A 15,949-nucleotide genomic window follows, 5' to 3' on the forward strand; every position below is an offset into this window, starting at 1 on the left:
GCTGCAGATGAGGCAAGTTTCACCCTTGCAAAGAGGTTGACTTGTCTAAATCAGTTACTCGAATTCTGATAATTTTGATGTTGAAAATGCATAGTATAATCTTTTCATGGAGAAGATAGTCTCCAGGAGGTTTAGTAAAACACGGAATCATCTAAATAAAGGAGCCAGAACTAACTGCTTGCTCTGTACTAAAGAATGGAAGATCCCGAGGGAGCCTCTTGATGTGCTGTCCCTAAAGCAGTTTCCCAATCACCCAGATTTAGCATTGTGCTGCCCTGGCAATCACTGTTGTGTGATGTTCAGTGAACTGGGAAGGAGGAGAAAGCCAAACTGGATCAAAGTTAGATATTTTCACAGGCTCATGTTCTCAAAGAAAGGGATCTGAGGGTTCTAACAATTTCTCAAGCTATGGAGTTTGGTTACTCATTGTGATCATGAGAATGCTTCAGGTTTCAAATATCTTGCCCCTGGTTAGAAACTGCTTGTTATTTTATGTCGAGTAGGGGAGTCTTGGACATGCTTAGTTACAGGCTTCAGTGTAAAAGAGCTTAATCTCTCAGTTTGTTTGTTGTTGTTTCGTCGCTCAGTCGTGTCCGACTCTTTGCAACCCCATGGACTGCAGCACGCCAGGCTCCTCTGTCCATGGGATTTCCCAGGCAAGAATGCTGGAGTGGGTTGAAAAGACTTTGGCAAAGCTTGCCTTTTGTCTCAGTGACTGAGAGAGGGGGAAGTAATTTACTCTGTTTTAGAGCTTTGATTCTCTACACTTCTGTAGCTTACATTAGCTTTAGTATTGTCCAGGTATTGTTTTTTCTTTTGTAACTGCAAGGAAGAGTGGCTGTTTTATGTTTATACTTACACCTCAAAAATTAAGACAAAAATCTCGAGATTCTTTAGAAAGTCCCTGGAAGAGTTAAAAAGTTAAAATAGGAAACTGAACAGTTGTGTCTCTTTCTGTTGGTAACAAGTGTGTTCTTTGCCTCCAACCACCATTACAGTCCACTGAAGTTAATTTTGCCCCCACCACCCCAAGGATGGCTTTCTCACGGGGAATTCCAAGGCCCTCATTTTACTCATCCAGCCTCTCAACAGCAGTTAATACAATTGTTTCTCTTGGGAAACATTCTTGGCTGATAAGGCTGCTGTTTACAGATTTCCTACTGCAGATGTTTACTGGCCCAGGGTGCACCTTCAGCCCCCTTCTCAGACTGTCTTCATTACCACGGTTCCAAATAACATCTACAACATGCAGGCATCTCCCAAGTCTATCTCATTAGTGGGAAACACATGGTTTTTTAAAATTGGATAATTTGAGGAAAGTTTAATAAAGGGACTTTACAAAGCTGTGCACACAGTATAGGGACACTCAAAGGAGGGTGCAGTTCTCAGGACTGGTAACATTGTCGCTAGTAACCTAAGGTTGCTGTTAACTACCCCTGGGTCTGAAGGGTTGGGAGTAGGGCATTATCGATGTAAAAAAGGGTGGGGGGCATGGTGAAGCCATAGGAATAAATATTTTTGTCACTCCGTATTAAACTACACCATCATTGGTTTACACATACTGTTAGTTCTCTCTGACCCACTTCCCCACCATACCATAGCTATGTGCTGCTGTTGCTAAGTCACTTCAGTCATGTCCGACTCTATGTGACCCCATAGACATCAGCCCACCAGGCTCCCCGTCCCTGGGATTCTCCAGGCAAGAACACTGGAGTGGGTTGCCATTTCCTTCTCCAGTGCATGAAAGTGAAAAGTGAAAGTGGAGTTGCTCAGTCGTGTCCGACTCTTCGCGACCCCATGGACTGCAGCCCACCAGGCTCCTCTGCCCATGGGATTTTCCAGGCAAGAGTACTGGAGTGGGGTGCCGTTGCCTTTTCCGCCATAGCTATGTAAAACCTACTTATTCACCGGGTTTCAGCTTAGGCATCACCTGAGGAAGGCTTCCAGAACAATCAATACCCTTCACAACACACACACACACACACACACACACACATAGAATTGTATGCTAAGTGGGTTCCATGAAAGCAGAAACCAAGTTTATTTTTTTACCACACTAGTTCCCAGAATCTAGTATGGTTGTTATTAGTATAGAATAGGAGCACAATAAATATTTATTAACTGACTCATTGGTTACAACTTCGTGTTTTCATAAGTCATGATCATAGAAGAGTTGGATTTATGCTAATGGTCATGATGAATTTCAAGAGTTAAAAAAAATATTTTGACTTTGAAAAATTTTTAAATATCCAAAAAGTTGACCCACCAACTTTTAAATTTTACAAGTACTTTATCTGCTTTGCTGAATCATTTGAAATTAAGTTATGACAACTGACACTTCATCCCCGAATACGTAAGCATTCATCTCCTAGGAACTCTACATCCTTGGATGTGCCATTGCCATACTTGAGACAAATAGCTCAGTAACATCTAACATGATAGGTCTGTATGGAATAATTGCCCCAATCATGCCAGTGTGTCTTTTAAAACTTTTTTCCTCATCCAGAATCTAGTCAAAGTTTATTTATTTGGTTATGTCTCTCCTCTTTTCATTTAATCAAGAATAGTCCTTTCTGCTTTTTTTTTTTCCTCCTTCATGACACTGAACTTCTTCACATATCCAAATCAGTGTATAATATCCTAAATCTTGAATTTTTTCTAATTGTTTTCTTCGTAGATTTAGATTGCTCATTCTGTGTGGTTCATCTCTTAGCACCTCAGTAGAGGTGCTGGTGATGCTAACATGATCACTTGTTTAAGGTAGTGACAGCCAGATCTTTTCAAAGTACATTTTTGCCTTTTGTAAATGAATAATCAGTGGGATGATACTGTAAACCTTTTTAAACACTTTTTCATTCAAGTGTTCATTGAGCACACATGTCCAAGACCCTACTAAGTGTCCTAAACAGTCTTTTGATGCTTGAGAAATCATGTAATCCTTAATTCCTTTGAGAATCCTTGCTTGCTAAGGTTCCTTTGCCTATTCTTGCCATTTGACTTTTATTTACTTGATTTCCCTGTGGGTCCCATTCAGAAATAAAGGGGTGATGGATGGGAGTAGGGGTTATGTTTGGCATGTGACCTTATTAATATCACTGGGGCATACATGAATAAACAATGAAGTTAAAGTTAGAAGACTTGGGTTCAAATTCAGATCTTGATTTTGGTGCTTGCATTATGATCTCTGGTAAATCTTCTCTGAGATCATTTCCTTCTCTGTAAAGTGAAGTAAATAACAGCAACCAAGTTGTAGTAATGCGGAGTGAGTAATATGGGATGAGTAGTGCACAGTGAAGCTTTGTGCCATCACTTTTTCTTAGCATCGAGGTCTATTTGGATATGGAGAAATGAAAACTTTTTTTTGTTATCTGTAGTTATGGTGAACGCAGGAAAGGTCATCAAGAGTTCACATCAAGACACCTACCTCCTCCAAACCACCCCCTCTAAAAAAACTACAACCCTAAAGCTTTGTTAGGTTTCAGTGCTTCAAGGAGAAAATGTATTCAGTGCAGGATAATTACCCTTTGGCAGCACATGAATTCCAGGATTGGGAAATTGTATAGAGGACACGAAGTGATGCCAAATATAATTACACTATCCAAAAGTGTGCTGAGATCCAGAGAGTGGCCAAGATAGGCTCGCAGGATGGTTTTTGAACGGTTAAATTTGGCTGTGCTGTAGCTGTACTGTGGACCCAATTCATAAACATGATGAAATAGTAGAACATACCTCTTAGCCTCAAGGCCTGAGTCTTCAGTTGGTTTAAGCCAGACTAGTTGCCTGCTTCGGCCAGCCTAACCTCCTGGAACAGCTCCAAGGGTGAACCGTTCATATCCTACAGAAACGCTGTCCCTCCTCCTCGGCCCCCTCCGCCACACCCCCGTTATGCTAGCACTGAAGGTAATGTCAGTGGAGTGCATGAGTTCCTGAATGCTTGTGGCTCTAGCAGCTTGAAATTCTTCCCAAACTCCGTGGGACAGAGTTTGGTTCTCTTTGTAATGTTTTCTTTCTTTCCCAAATAAACCAGTGATGAGGGGTATCTTTGGCTGTTTCTAGACCATCCTGGGGATAAAAGTCTGTCAATTGTTAAAGAAATCTGACATAATTAAAAATTCTAATTTTCATTTTCTTTGGAATTACTGAAACCATTTTTGAGGCGGAGGCTGACATTGGGACTCCAAGCTTCCCTTATCATGTTATTACAGGAATATCCACAAGGTGGTGCTAGTCACACAATAATTTTAGGGCCATTCAGTTTAGCGCTTGCATTTACAGAGGAAGAAATTTACCAAACGATCACCTAGCTCATTAGTTGAAGACCTAAAACTGGAGCTAATCCATTGTTGAATCCACAGTCAGCTAAACAGTTGTTTTAGTTTAAATATGTCTAGAAACATATTTAAAATGTCTGGAGAATCTATTTGTATTTCCTTTGACAAGATAACTTAAATCCTTTTGAAGAACTGAAAGCCAAGCCTTAGTGTTTTCTGCAGTTAAATTATCACAAAGGAGAAATAAAACATGCTTGTGTTTTCCTTCTTCTAATTTCCAATCCCAGAAGACTGCTGTTGTGGATAAACATATGCTACTGGGGGAGTCAATTCTTGAATATCACAGATACTGTGGCCATAGTCCTAAAGGTTTAGGACGGCTGGGGAGTCTGCCCAGTGTACATTTGGAGATTAAACTGGTGCCATATGACAGAGACTAGAAGTTATCAAGCCCACCGACAGCATACTCTCGCTGTCTCTACAGGTGTAGTTTCCAAGTAGTTTGCAAGGCTGGTTCTTTTGAGGTATGCAAAGTAACTTCTGTTTATTCTTTCTTATTCTTTTTGTCTCCTATTTGTTATTGAAGTATAGTTGACATATAGCATTATATTAGTTTCAGGTATTCAACATCATGATTTAATATAGGTATGTTTTGTGAAATGATCATCACAATAAGTCTTGTTAACATCCATCACTGACATAGAGTTACAGAGTTTTTTTCTTGTGATGAGAACTCTGAAGATCTATTTTTCTTCTGATAAAAAAATTTTTTTTTAATGTACATAATATTAGCACAGTGCTACATACATAAGGAAAAAACATATATGGAGTATATACTCAGTTTTTTTCTTACTAGTTGGAGAGGGATCAGAAAGGTTTGGAGAGAATTGTGTACTTCTCTGCATGTGTATTACATATCAATAAGAAGTTTACTTTTAATATATTTGAAGTTCATTGCTCTAGATACCATACAGTGATGGAGGGTTAGGAGTAGGAGCTGTTTATTTTTAAGTCTAAGAGATTCTTTAGTATGAAATATTAGAGAAAGTGGTTTATGGACCTTTCCTAAATTGGATGGGGAAGAAGGAATGACAGTTGCCAGAGCTGGTTTATATTACATGCTTTTTAAACGGTTGTTTCCTCTCCCATGGTGTAATGTTTCCTCCTTCCTGCCTTTATCACCTAGAGTGGAGTGTTTTTCAGAATGGGATATCCTCCCTTGGGAGTAAAGTTATTAAGTGTGCCTTGTCATTGGTGGAATCGAAAAAAGAAAAACCTAGCTTTACCTGGGGTTTTCTAGTTTTTTTCTTTTACCTCTCATTCAACTGGATCCCTACAATTTCTAACCCCCAATTATTTTTTTGTAATCATATTGAAACTCCATAGAAAATGGTAAAAAATGACCATACTGGCTTATTAGTCAAGGATGTCTCTACATTTGCCAAATTATTGAAGGCACTGAAATGGATCAGGAAAGATAAAATTATGTGCAAGCCTTTTCAAGGGAGGTTGAGAGTGGAGGGTAGAAAATCAGTTACTTAGATTTTTAGTTGTAAAATGAAGCTCCACAGCTACCCAACAGGACAGGTAATGTATTCATTATGAGGAAATAGAAGAAAGAGTTTCTTTTGGAAGAGAATCAAGTTGAAACTTTTGGGGAGAAATTATTAGCGGAGGGTGTGTATGTGTGTTAGTTGCTCAGTTGTGTCCGACTTTTTGCGACCCCCATGGATTATATAGCCTATGAGGCTCCTCTGTCCATGGAATTCATCAGGCAAGAATACTGGAGTGGGTAGTCATTCCCTTCTCCAGGGCATCTTCCTAACCCAGGGATCAAACCCGAGTCTCCTTCATCACAGGCAGATTCTCCTTACTATATAATATTTCATCATGTGAATGTACCATAAAATTTCACAGATATTTGGGTAGCTTCAGTGAACATTTTAGTATGTGTCTTCTGGTAAACCTATGGATGTATTTCTGTTGGGTGTATACTAGGAGTGATATTACTGTCTCATAGGAGATGCATATGTTCAGTTTTAGGAGATGTTGGCAAATGATTTTCCCAAGTGTTCGTACCAGTTTGTACTTGACTAGATTTGTGTGAGAACTCCAGTTGTTCATAGCCTTTCTGACACTTGGTGGTTTGCGTCTTTTCACTTCAGCCATCTGGTCACATTTTAGCTTTAATCCACATATCCCTGAAAATGAATCAATCAGTTGAGTACATTTTTCCACATGTTTAGCAGATGTACAATTTCATATACTCTTATGAAATGTGTGCAGCGTCTTTTGTCTTTTTCTATTGGGTTGTATTTTTTCTTACTGATCTGTAAGAGTTTTATATATATTGGGGATATGAGTCCTTGGAGGGATATGTGTGTCTGTGAGTATCTCCTCTCACTCTAAGTTGCCTTTTAGATCTCTTAGTAGTATCTTTTGAACACATGTTCTTGATTTTTATTTTGGATGGTATATAGGGAAAAGTGTCTGACTGACTCAACTTTTAAGCCACTGAGGCCTGAGAATTGTTGAATCTCATAGTAGTTTTGAACACTTTCATATACATGACTGGGGAGGGAATGGTTTTTCCCAGCTTTATTGAGGTATAATTGTAAAATATTTAAAGTGTAGAACATGATGATTTGATATATATATGTATATGTATTGTGAAAGGATTCCCCAGTTGAGTGAGTTAGCACAGATGTTCCTAATTTTAATACAGACTAACATCACCTTTTTCCTTTTTTGGTTAATGTTTTTTTTTTGGTCCTCTTGAAGAAATCTTTGCTACAAGATATCCTTTTAAATGGATTTTAAATGTAATGGGAAAGGAGGCTTATCATTGATAGGAAGTAGCAGAAAAATAGTATCATGTGGAATGCTCTTTATTCAATCAGAGGAGCTCAGAAAATCATCATTACTTGATATTTATAGAATATAAAGTGAACCTGCAAAGTATGCTCTCTACAGAAGGTACTGACCACTTGACTCTTACTGTAGTGCATGCTCCCAGTGTTGACTGTGCCAGGCAGCTTGTAGAACCAAGCTGCTTAATTTTTGACTCAGCTAAGGGAGAGAGCTTTTAGACCTCAAATATGTTCAAAGACCACATTTTATTTATTTTCACATTGTGAGAGAACTTAGTTACTACTCGGTTAGATACAGGCTTCTTCTTTTATTGATTAAAAACATATACATAGTAGATGAATAAGTTCACATGATTTTCCTTGACAGTGGCTATTATCCTCATGTTATGCAGGATGCAATAGGCACATTAAACATGACCCTCTTTACACCAGAACGAAAAACCTTAGCTAAAAAACTAATCTTTAATGCTCTGAAAACATATATTCTTGGGACTTTCCTGATGGTCAGTGGTTAAAACTCCATGCTTCCAATGCAGGGAACCTAGGTTCAATACCTGATCAGAGAACTAGGTCCTGCATGCTGCAACCAAGAGCTTATAGGCTGCAGCTGAAGATCCTGCATGCTGCAATGAAGATTCCATGTGCTGCAACTAAGCCAAATTAAATACATATATATACACATATGCATATTTTTCTTGTTGTGAAGATAATGGACTTTTTAAAAAATGAACTAAAAAATCACTTATAAATCCATCTCTACATCCCCAGCCCCTAGTACAATAATAGCCTTTGTCTTTTGTTTTCCACTCCAGATCTTAGCATCTAGGTCCTCTTGCTCTTTCCCAATTGTGGTTTATGGTCCACTGGTATATACACAGTTTTCCAAGTCACTAGATGGCAGAAGACTTGCCTGGCAAATCCCATGGATGGAGGAGCCTGATGGGCTGCAGTCCAAGGGGTCGCTAGGAGTCGGACACGAGTGAGCGACTTCACTTTCACTTTTCACTTTCATGCATTGGAGAAGGAAATGGCAACCCACTCCAGTGTTCTTGCCTGGAGAATCCCAGGGACGGGAGAGCCTGGTGGGCTGCCGTCTCTGGGGTTGCACAGAGACGGACACGACTGAAGTGACTTAGCAGCGGCAGCAGCAGCAGATGGGGGAAGACTCAGGGAGGTTTTTTCCCTACAGCTTTAACAGCACTAATGAAATACTGACAGGGAGAAGAGATGGAAACCTCAGCTGTTCCAATTTTGTAGCTCCAAGGAAAGAAAGCATAGGGAAAGAGGAGGTAATTCACGTTTAGAAAATTAGAGGATAAAGGAAAGTCTATATTCTTAGATGAACAAGGGTTGCTAGTCATAAATGGTTTCTGCAGGTTCTCATGTTTGTGAAGAGCCTCCATGCCATCTCTTTATGTAGAGTCTTTAAAAAGAGATGCAACTCGCCCACAGTGATTCAGAAGTTCCCAAATGAATTCTCAACAGTGATGGTTCTGACAAGCATCAAACAAAAGCAATTAAGATAGTAGAGGTAGCAGACAGAAATAGCCATGGCAAATGAGATAGGCAGTGATCCAGTAATTTCTTGCTGTTGATTTTAGTCCTTTACTTATAAAGAAAATGAAAGGTGTGTTAGAGACTGCATTCTTGTCTCTTTCATCATCACTGGTGATGGAACTGGGACTGGAATTAGAAATCCAACTTCTGTGTTTAAAACAAAAGCACTGTGTGTTTAGGAATCTATCCAAGGTAAGTAATGAAAATTATGTATAAGATTTAGCTACATGAATGAATAAATTTCAACCCTTACTTCATAACACTTACAAAAATTAACTCACAATAGATCAGAGGCCTAAATGTAAGAGCTAAGACTGTAAAACTCTTAGAAGGAAATAAAGGTATAAATCCTATGACCTTGGGTTTGGCAACAGTTTCATTGCTTTTGAAGTCCAATAGATAAATTGGACTTTGTCAAAATTAAAAACTTTCATGCATTAAAGACACTATCAAGAAAGTGAAAAGACAAAATGGAATGGGAAAAAATATTCACAAGTAACATCAGGTAATGGCATAGTATCCAGAATATATAAAGAACCCTTAAAACCAACAATAAAAAGACAAACAACCCAGTTAAAAAGTGGGCAAAAGATTTTAACAGACCTTCTTAAAAGAGGATATACAAACAACCAGTAAACATGTGAAAAATGTTCAAATTCAATAGTCATTAGGGAAAAGTAAATCAAAACCACAATGAAATACCATGCATACATACTGAGATAATGATACTAATAATATTTTAAAAGGAAAATAATAAAAATTGGTGAGGATATGGAGGAATTAGAATCTATACACACTGCTGGAGGAGTGTAAAATGGCATAGCCACTGTGGAAAATAGTTTGTTATTGTTAAGTCTCTAAGTTGTGTCCAACTGTTTGTGACCCCATGAACTGAAGCGTTAGAAAGCATTCACTGTCCTTCACTATCTTCTGGAGTTTCCTCAAACTCATGTCCGTTGAGTAGGTGATGCCATCTAACCATCTCATCCTCTGTTGCCCCCTTCTCTGCCATCAATCTTTCCCAGCATCAGGGTCTTTTCCAATGGGTCAGCTCTTCTCATCAGGTGGCCAAAGTATTGGAGTTTTAACTTCAGCATCAGTCCTTCCAATGAATATTTAGGGTTGATTTTCTATAGGATTGACTTGTTTGATCTCCTTGCTGTCCAAGGGGCTCTCAAGACTCTTTTCCAGCACTGCAATTTGAAAACATCAATTTTTTGGTGCTTAGCTTTCTTTATGGTCCAACTCTCACATCCATACATTACTACTGGAAAAACCATAGCTTTGACTATTTGGACTTTTGTCAGCAAAGTGATATCTCTACTTTTAAATATGCTGTCTAGGTTTGTCATAGCTTTCCTTCCAAAGGAGCAAGCGTCTTTTAATTTCATGGCTGCAGTCACTGACTGCAGTGATTTTGGAGCCCAAGAAAATAAAATCTACCACTGTTTCCACTCTTCGCCATCTATATGCAACGAAGTGATGGGACCGGATGCCACGATCTTCATTACTTGAATGTTGAGTTTTAAGCCAGATTTTCACTCTTGTCTTTCACCCTTATCAAGAGGTTCTTTAGTTCCTTTTTGCTTTCTCCCATTAGAGTGGTATCATCTGCATATCTGAGATTGTTGATATTTCTCCTGGCAGTCTTGATTCCAGCTTGTGATTCATCCAGCCTGGCATTTCACGTGATGTACTCTGCATAGAAGTCAAATAAGCAGGGTGACAATATACAGTCTTGACATACTCCTTCCCCAGTTTTGAAGGAGTGTGTTGTTTCATGTCTGCTTCTACTGCTTTTTGACATGCATACAAGTTGCTCAGGAGACAGGTAAGGTAGTCTGGTATTCCCATCTCTTTAAGAATTCTCCACAGTTTGTTGTGATCCACACAGTGAAAGGGTTTAGTGTAGTCTATGAAGCAGACTGGAGATCAGTGGAGAAATAACTCCAGAAAGAATGAAGGGATGGAGCCAAAGCAAAAACAACACCCAGTTGTGGATGTGACTGGTGATGGAAGCAAGGTCTGATGCTGTAAAGAGCAATATTGCATAGAAACCTGGAATGTTAGGTCCATGAATCAAGGCAAATTGGAAGAGGTAAAACAGGAGATGGCAAGAGTAAATGTCGACATTCTAGGAATCAGTGACTAAAATGGACTGGAATGGGTGAATTTAATTCAGGTGACCATCATATCTACTACTGTGGGCAAGAATCCCTTAAAGAAGTGGAGTAGCCATCATAGTCAACAAGAGAGTCTGAAATGCAGTACTTGGATGCTATCTCAAAAACAACAGAATGATCTCTGTTCATTTCCAAGGCAAACCATTCAGTATCACAGTAATTCAAGCCTATGCCCCAATCAGTAATGATGAAGAAGCTGAAGTGAAACGGTTCTGTGAAGACCTACAAGACCTTTTAGAACTAACACCCCCAAAAAGATAACCTTTTCATTATAGGGGACTGGAAAGCAAAAGTAGGAAGTGAAGACACACCTGGAGTAACAGGCAAATTTGGCCTTGGAGTACAGAATGAAGCAGGGCAAAGGCTCATATGCAATGGTCATAGTAAACACTGGTGGCTCAGATGGTAAAGCATCTGTCTACAATGCGGGAGACCCAGGTTCGATCCCTGGGTTGGGAAGATCCCCTGGAGAAAGAAATAGCAATCCACTCCAGGACTATTGCCTGGAAAATTCCATGGACAGAGGATCCTGGTAGGCTACAGTCCATGGGGTCACAAAGAGTCGGACACGACTGAGCGACTTCACTTCACTTCACTTCACTTCACTTCACTTCCAACAACACAAGAGAAGACTCTACACATGGACATCACCAATGGTCAACACCGAAATCAGATTGATTATATTCTTCGCAGCCAAAGATGGAGAAGCTCTATCAGTTCTGTTCAGTCGCTCAGTCATGTCCGACCCTTTGTGACCCCATGAATTGCAGCACGCCAGGCCTCCCTGTCCATCACCAACTCCCGGAGTTCATTCAAACTCATGTCCATCAAGTCAGTGATGCTAGCCATCCGCTCATCCTCTGCCGTCTCCTTCTCCTCCTGCCCCCAATCCCTCCCAGCATCAGAGTCTTTTCCAATGAGTCAACTCTTTGCATGAGGTGGCCAAAGTACTGGAGTTTCAGCTTTAGCATCAGTCCTTCCAAAGAACACCCAGGACTGATCTCCTTCAGAATGGACTGGTTGGATCTGCTTGCAGTCCAAGAGACTCTCAAAAGTCTTCTCCAACACCACAGTTCAAAAGCATCAATTTTTTGGTGCTCATCTTTCCTCACAGTCCAACTCTCACATCCATACATGATTACTGGAAAAACCATAGGCTTGACTAGATGGACCTTTGTTGGCAAAGTAATGTGTCTGCTTTTGAGTATGCTATCTAGGTTGGTCATAACTTTCCTTCCAAGTAGTAAGCGTCAAGGTAAGGGGCAGCAGCTGCGCTTTGCTGCAGCAGCCGTGAAGAGATATCCCTCCTCCAATGTAAGAGAAACCCAACTAAGATGGTAAGTGTTGCGAGAGGGCATCAGAGGAGAAGCTCTATACAGTCAGCAAAAACAAGACTGGGAGCTGACTGTGGCTCAGATCATGAACTCCTTATTGCCAAATTCAGACTTATATTGAAGAAAGTAGGGAAAACCACTAGACCATTCAGGTATGACCTAAATAAAATAGCTTATGATTGTACAGTGGAAGTGGGAAATAGATTTAAGGGACTAGATCTGATAAAGTGCCTGATGAACTATGGGCGGAGACTTGTTGCATTGTACAGGAGACAGCGATCAAGACCATCCCCAAGAAAAACAATTGCAAAAAAGCAAATGGCTGTCTGAGGAGGCCTTACAAAGAGCTATGAAAAGAAGAGAAGTGAAAAGCAAAGGAGAAAAGGAAAGATATACCCATTTGAATGCAGAGTTCCAAAGAATAGCAAGGAGAGATAAGAAAGCCTTCCTCAATGATCAATGCAAAGAAATAGAGGAAAACAATAGAATGGGAAAGACTGGAGATCTCTTCAAGAAAATTAGAGATACCAAGGGAACATTTCATGCAAAGATGAGCTCAATAAAGGACAGAAATGGTATGGACCTAACAGAAGCAGAAGATATTAAGAGGTGGTAGGAACACACAGAAGAACCGTGCAAAAAAGATCTTCATGACCCAGATGATCATGATGGTATGATCACTCACCTAGAGCCAGACAGCATGGAGTGTGAAGTCAAGTGGTCCTGAGGAAGCATCACTATGAACAAAGCTAGTGGAGGTGATGGAATTCCAGTGGAGCTATTTCAAACCCTAAAAGATGATGCTGTGAAAGTGCTGCACTCAATATGTCAGCAAATTTGGAAAACTCAGCAGTGGCCACAGGACTGGAAAAGGTCAGTTTTCATTCCAATCCCAAAGAAAGGCAATGCCAAAGAATGCTCAAACTACGGCGCAGTTGCACTCATCTCACACTCTAGTAATGTTCAAAATTCTCCAAGCCAGGCTTCAACGGTATGTGAACCTTGAACTTCCAGACATTCAAGCTGGTTTTAGAAAAGGCAGAGGAACCAGAGATCAAATTGCCAACATCCACTGGATCATTGAAAAGGCAAGAGAGTTCCAGAAAAACATCTATTTCTGCTTTATTGACTATGCCAAAGCCTTTGACTATGTAGATCACAATAAACTGTGGAAAATACCAGACCACCTGACCTGCCTCTTGAGAAACCTGTATGCAGGTCAGGAAGCAACAGTTAGAACTGGACATGGAACAACAGACTGGTTCCAAATAGGAAAAGGAGTATGTCAAGGCTGTATATTGTCACCCTACTTATTTAACTTATATGCAGAATACATCATGAGAAACACTAGGCTGGATGAAGCACAAGCTGGAATCAAGATTGCCAGGAGAAATATCAATCACCTCAGATATGCAGATGACACCACCCTTATGGCAGAGAGCGAAGAAGAACTGAAGAGCCTCTTGATGAAAGTGAAAGAAGAGAGTGAAAAAGTTGGCTTAAAGCTCAACATTCAGAAAACGAAGATCATGGCATCTGGTCCCATCACTTCATGGGAAATAGATGCAGAAACTGTGGAAACAAAGGCTAACTTTATTTTTTGGGCCTCCAAAATCACTGCAGATGGTGACTGCCGCCATGAAATTAAAGGACACTTGTTCCTTGGAAGGAAAGTTATGACCAACCCAGACAGCATATTAAAAAACAGAGATATTACTTTGCCAACCAAGGACCATCTAGTCAAGGCCATAGTTTTTTCCAGTAGTCATGTATGAATGTGAGAGTTGGACTATAAAGAAAGTTGAGCGCCAAAGAATCAATGCTGTTGAACTGTGGTGTTGGAGAAGACTTTTGAGAGTCCCTTGGACTGCAAGGAGATCCAGCCAGTCCATCCTAAAGGAGATCAGTCCTGAGTGTTCATTGGAAGGACTGATGTTGAAGCTGAAACTCCAATACTTTGGCTACCTGATGCGAAGCACTGACTCATTGGAAAAGACCCTGATTCTGGGAAAGATGGAAGGTGGGAGGAATAGGAGATGAGAGAGGATGAGATGGTTGGATGGCATCACCTACTCAATGAACATGAATTTGGGTAAATTCCGGGAGCTGGTGATGGACAGGGAGGCCTGGTGTGCTGCAGTCCATGTGGTCACAAAGAGTCAGACATGAATGTGTGACTGAACTGAACTGAACTGAACTGAATGAAGCAGAAAATAGATGTTTGTTTTTTTTAAAAATTCTCTTGCTTTTTCTATGATCCAACAGATGGTGGTGGTATCTCAAAAAAGTGAAATAAAGCTAATCCAGCAATTCCACTTCTAGGTATAATCCCAAGAGAACTGAAAACATATGCCCACACAAATCTTGTACACTAATATTCATAGTATCACTATTCATAACATGTCAAAATGTAGAAACAACCTAAATGTCCATTATCTGATGAATGGATAAATAAAATGTGGTGTATTCATGTGATTGAATATTATTCAGTCATAAAAAGGAATGAAGTATTGATACCTGCTATAACATGGATGAATCTTGAAAACATTTTGCTAAGTGAAAGAAGTCAGACAGAAAAGGTCGCATACAGTGTAATTCCATTTACATAAAATGTCCAGGATAGGTAAATACATAGAGATAGAAAATGGACTGGTAACTGTCATGGGGTTTGGGGTGGCAGTTAGGAGTGATTGCTAATAGTATGGGGTTTCGTTTTGGGGAGATAGAAGTGTTTAGAATTAGACACTTGTACAACCTTGTGACTATACTAAAAACTTCTGAATTGTACACTTTAAAATTGTACACAAGTTTTGTGAATTTTATCTCAAAAAATTACAAAAAGCTTTGACTACAAGGGCATTCACTAAATTGTGATCTTTCACATAAAAATAAAAGGAAGGGAAAAATAAAAGAGTGACATTAAAGATTCAACTATGGGGTGTTCTTTGAATGAATTGGACTAGAGCCATATGTACAAACTTGTAGAAGTTTATTAATGTGAAAAGGTGTTCATGATATTGAGTAAAGAAAAAAGTTACAGAATAATATTTAAGGAATGATTCTATATTTTGGAAAAATAATGAAAACAAAGCCAAAATACACTAGGGAAAGAGAGACTGGAAGGGTACACACAGTTTTTTTTCCTCTTTTTGCCTCCTAATGTTCTTGGATTTTTCCACAAATCCCTTCACTCCCATAACAGATTATGGTGAAATAATTGGCTAAGATGGAGGAGTTTAGGAATTCTGAAACCTGGGCCACCTTGACTCTCTGACTTGCCCAAAGCTGTGCTTTGCTCACAGTCAGAAAAACATGACAATTGAAGGGGAAGAAATAAGGTCCCTAGGTAATAAAGAAATAGTTTTAGAAAATGTCATTAGGCAAATGATACCTATAACTGTTAGACTGCCTGCTGCTCGACATTTTCCTTTTACCCTTCACACTCTCCTAGTGAAGGAGGTAAAAAGACCAGTGTGTTGGCAATAAAATCGTTACGGTAGCACTCCTCAGTGCTACTGTAATTATGGGGCTCTGAGTACTTTCCCGCAATTTCAGCTTTCAGATATTTAAAACTATGTTGTAAATTCTTTATCCACATTGAAACTTAGCACATTTGACTACTAGCTGCCCAGAGATTTAATTGTTAGAATCAACAATGCCTTTTAACTGGAGAGAAAAGAAAAATAAGCTAAATATTTCTGGAACTTGGAAGGTATTCTCCCACATCATTTTAT

This window comes from Capricornis sumatraensis, chromosome 4 (genome assembly GCF_032405125.1).
Source record: "Capricornis sumatraensis isolate serow.1 chromosome 4, serow.2, whole genome shotgun sequence".
Taxonomy (NCBI): domain Eukaryota; kingdom Metazoa; phylum Chordata; class Mammalia; order Artiodactyla; family Bovidae; genus Capricornis; species Capricornis sumatraensis.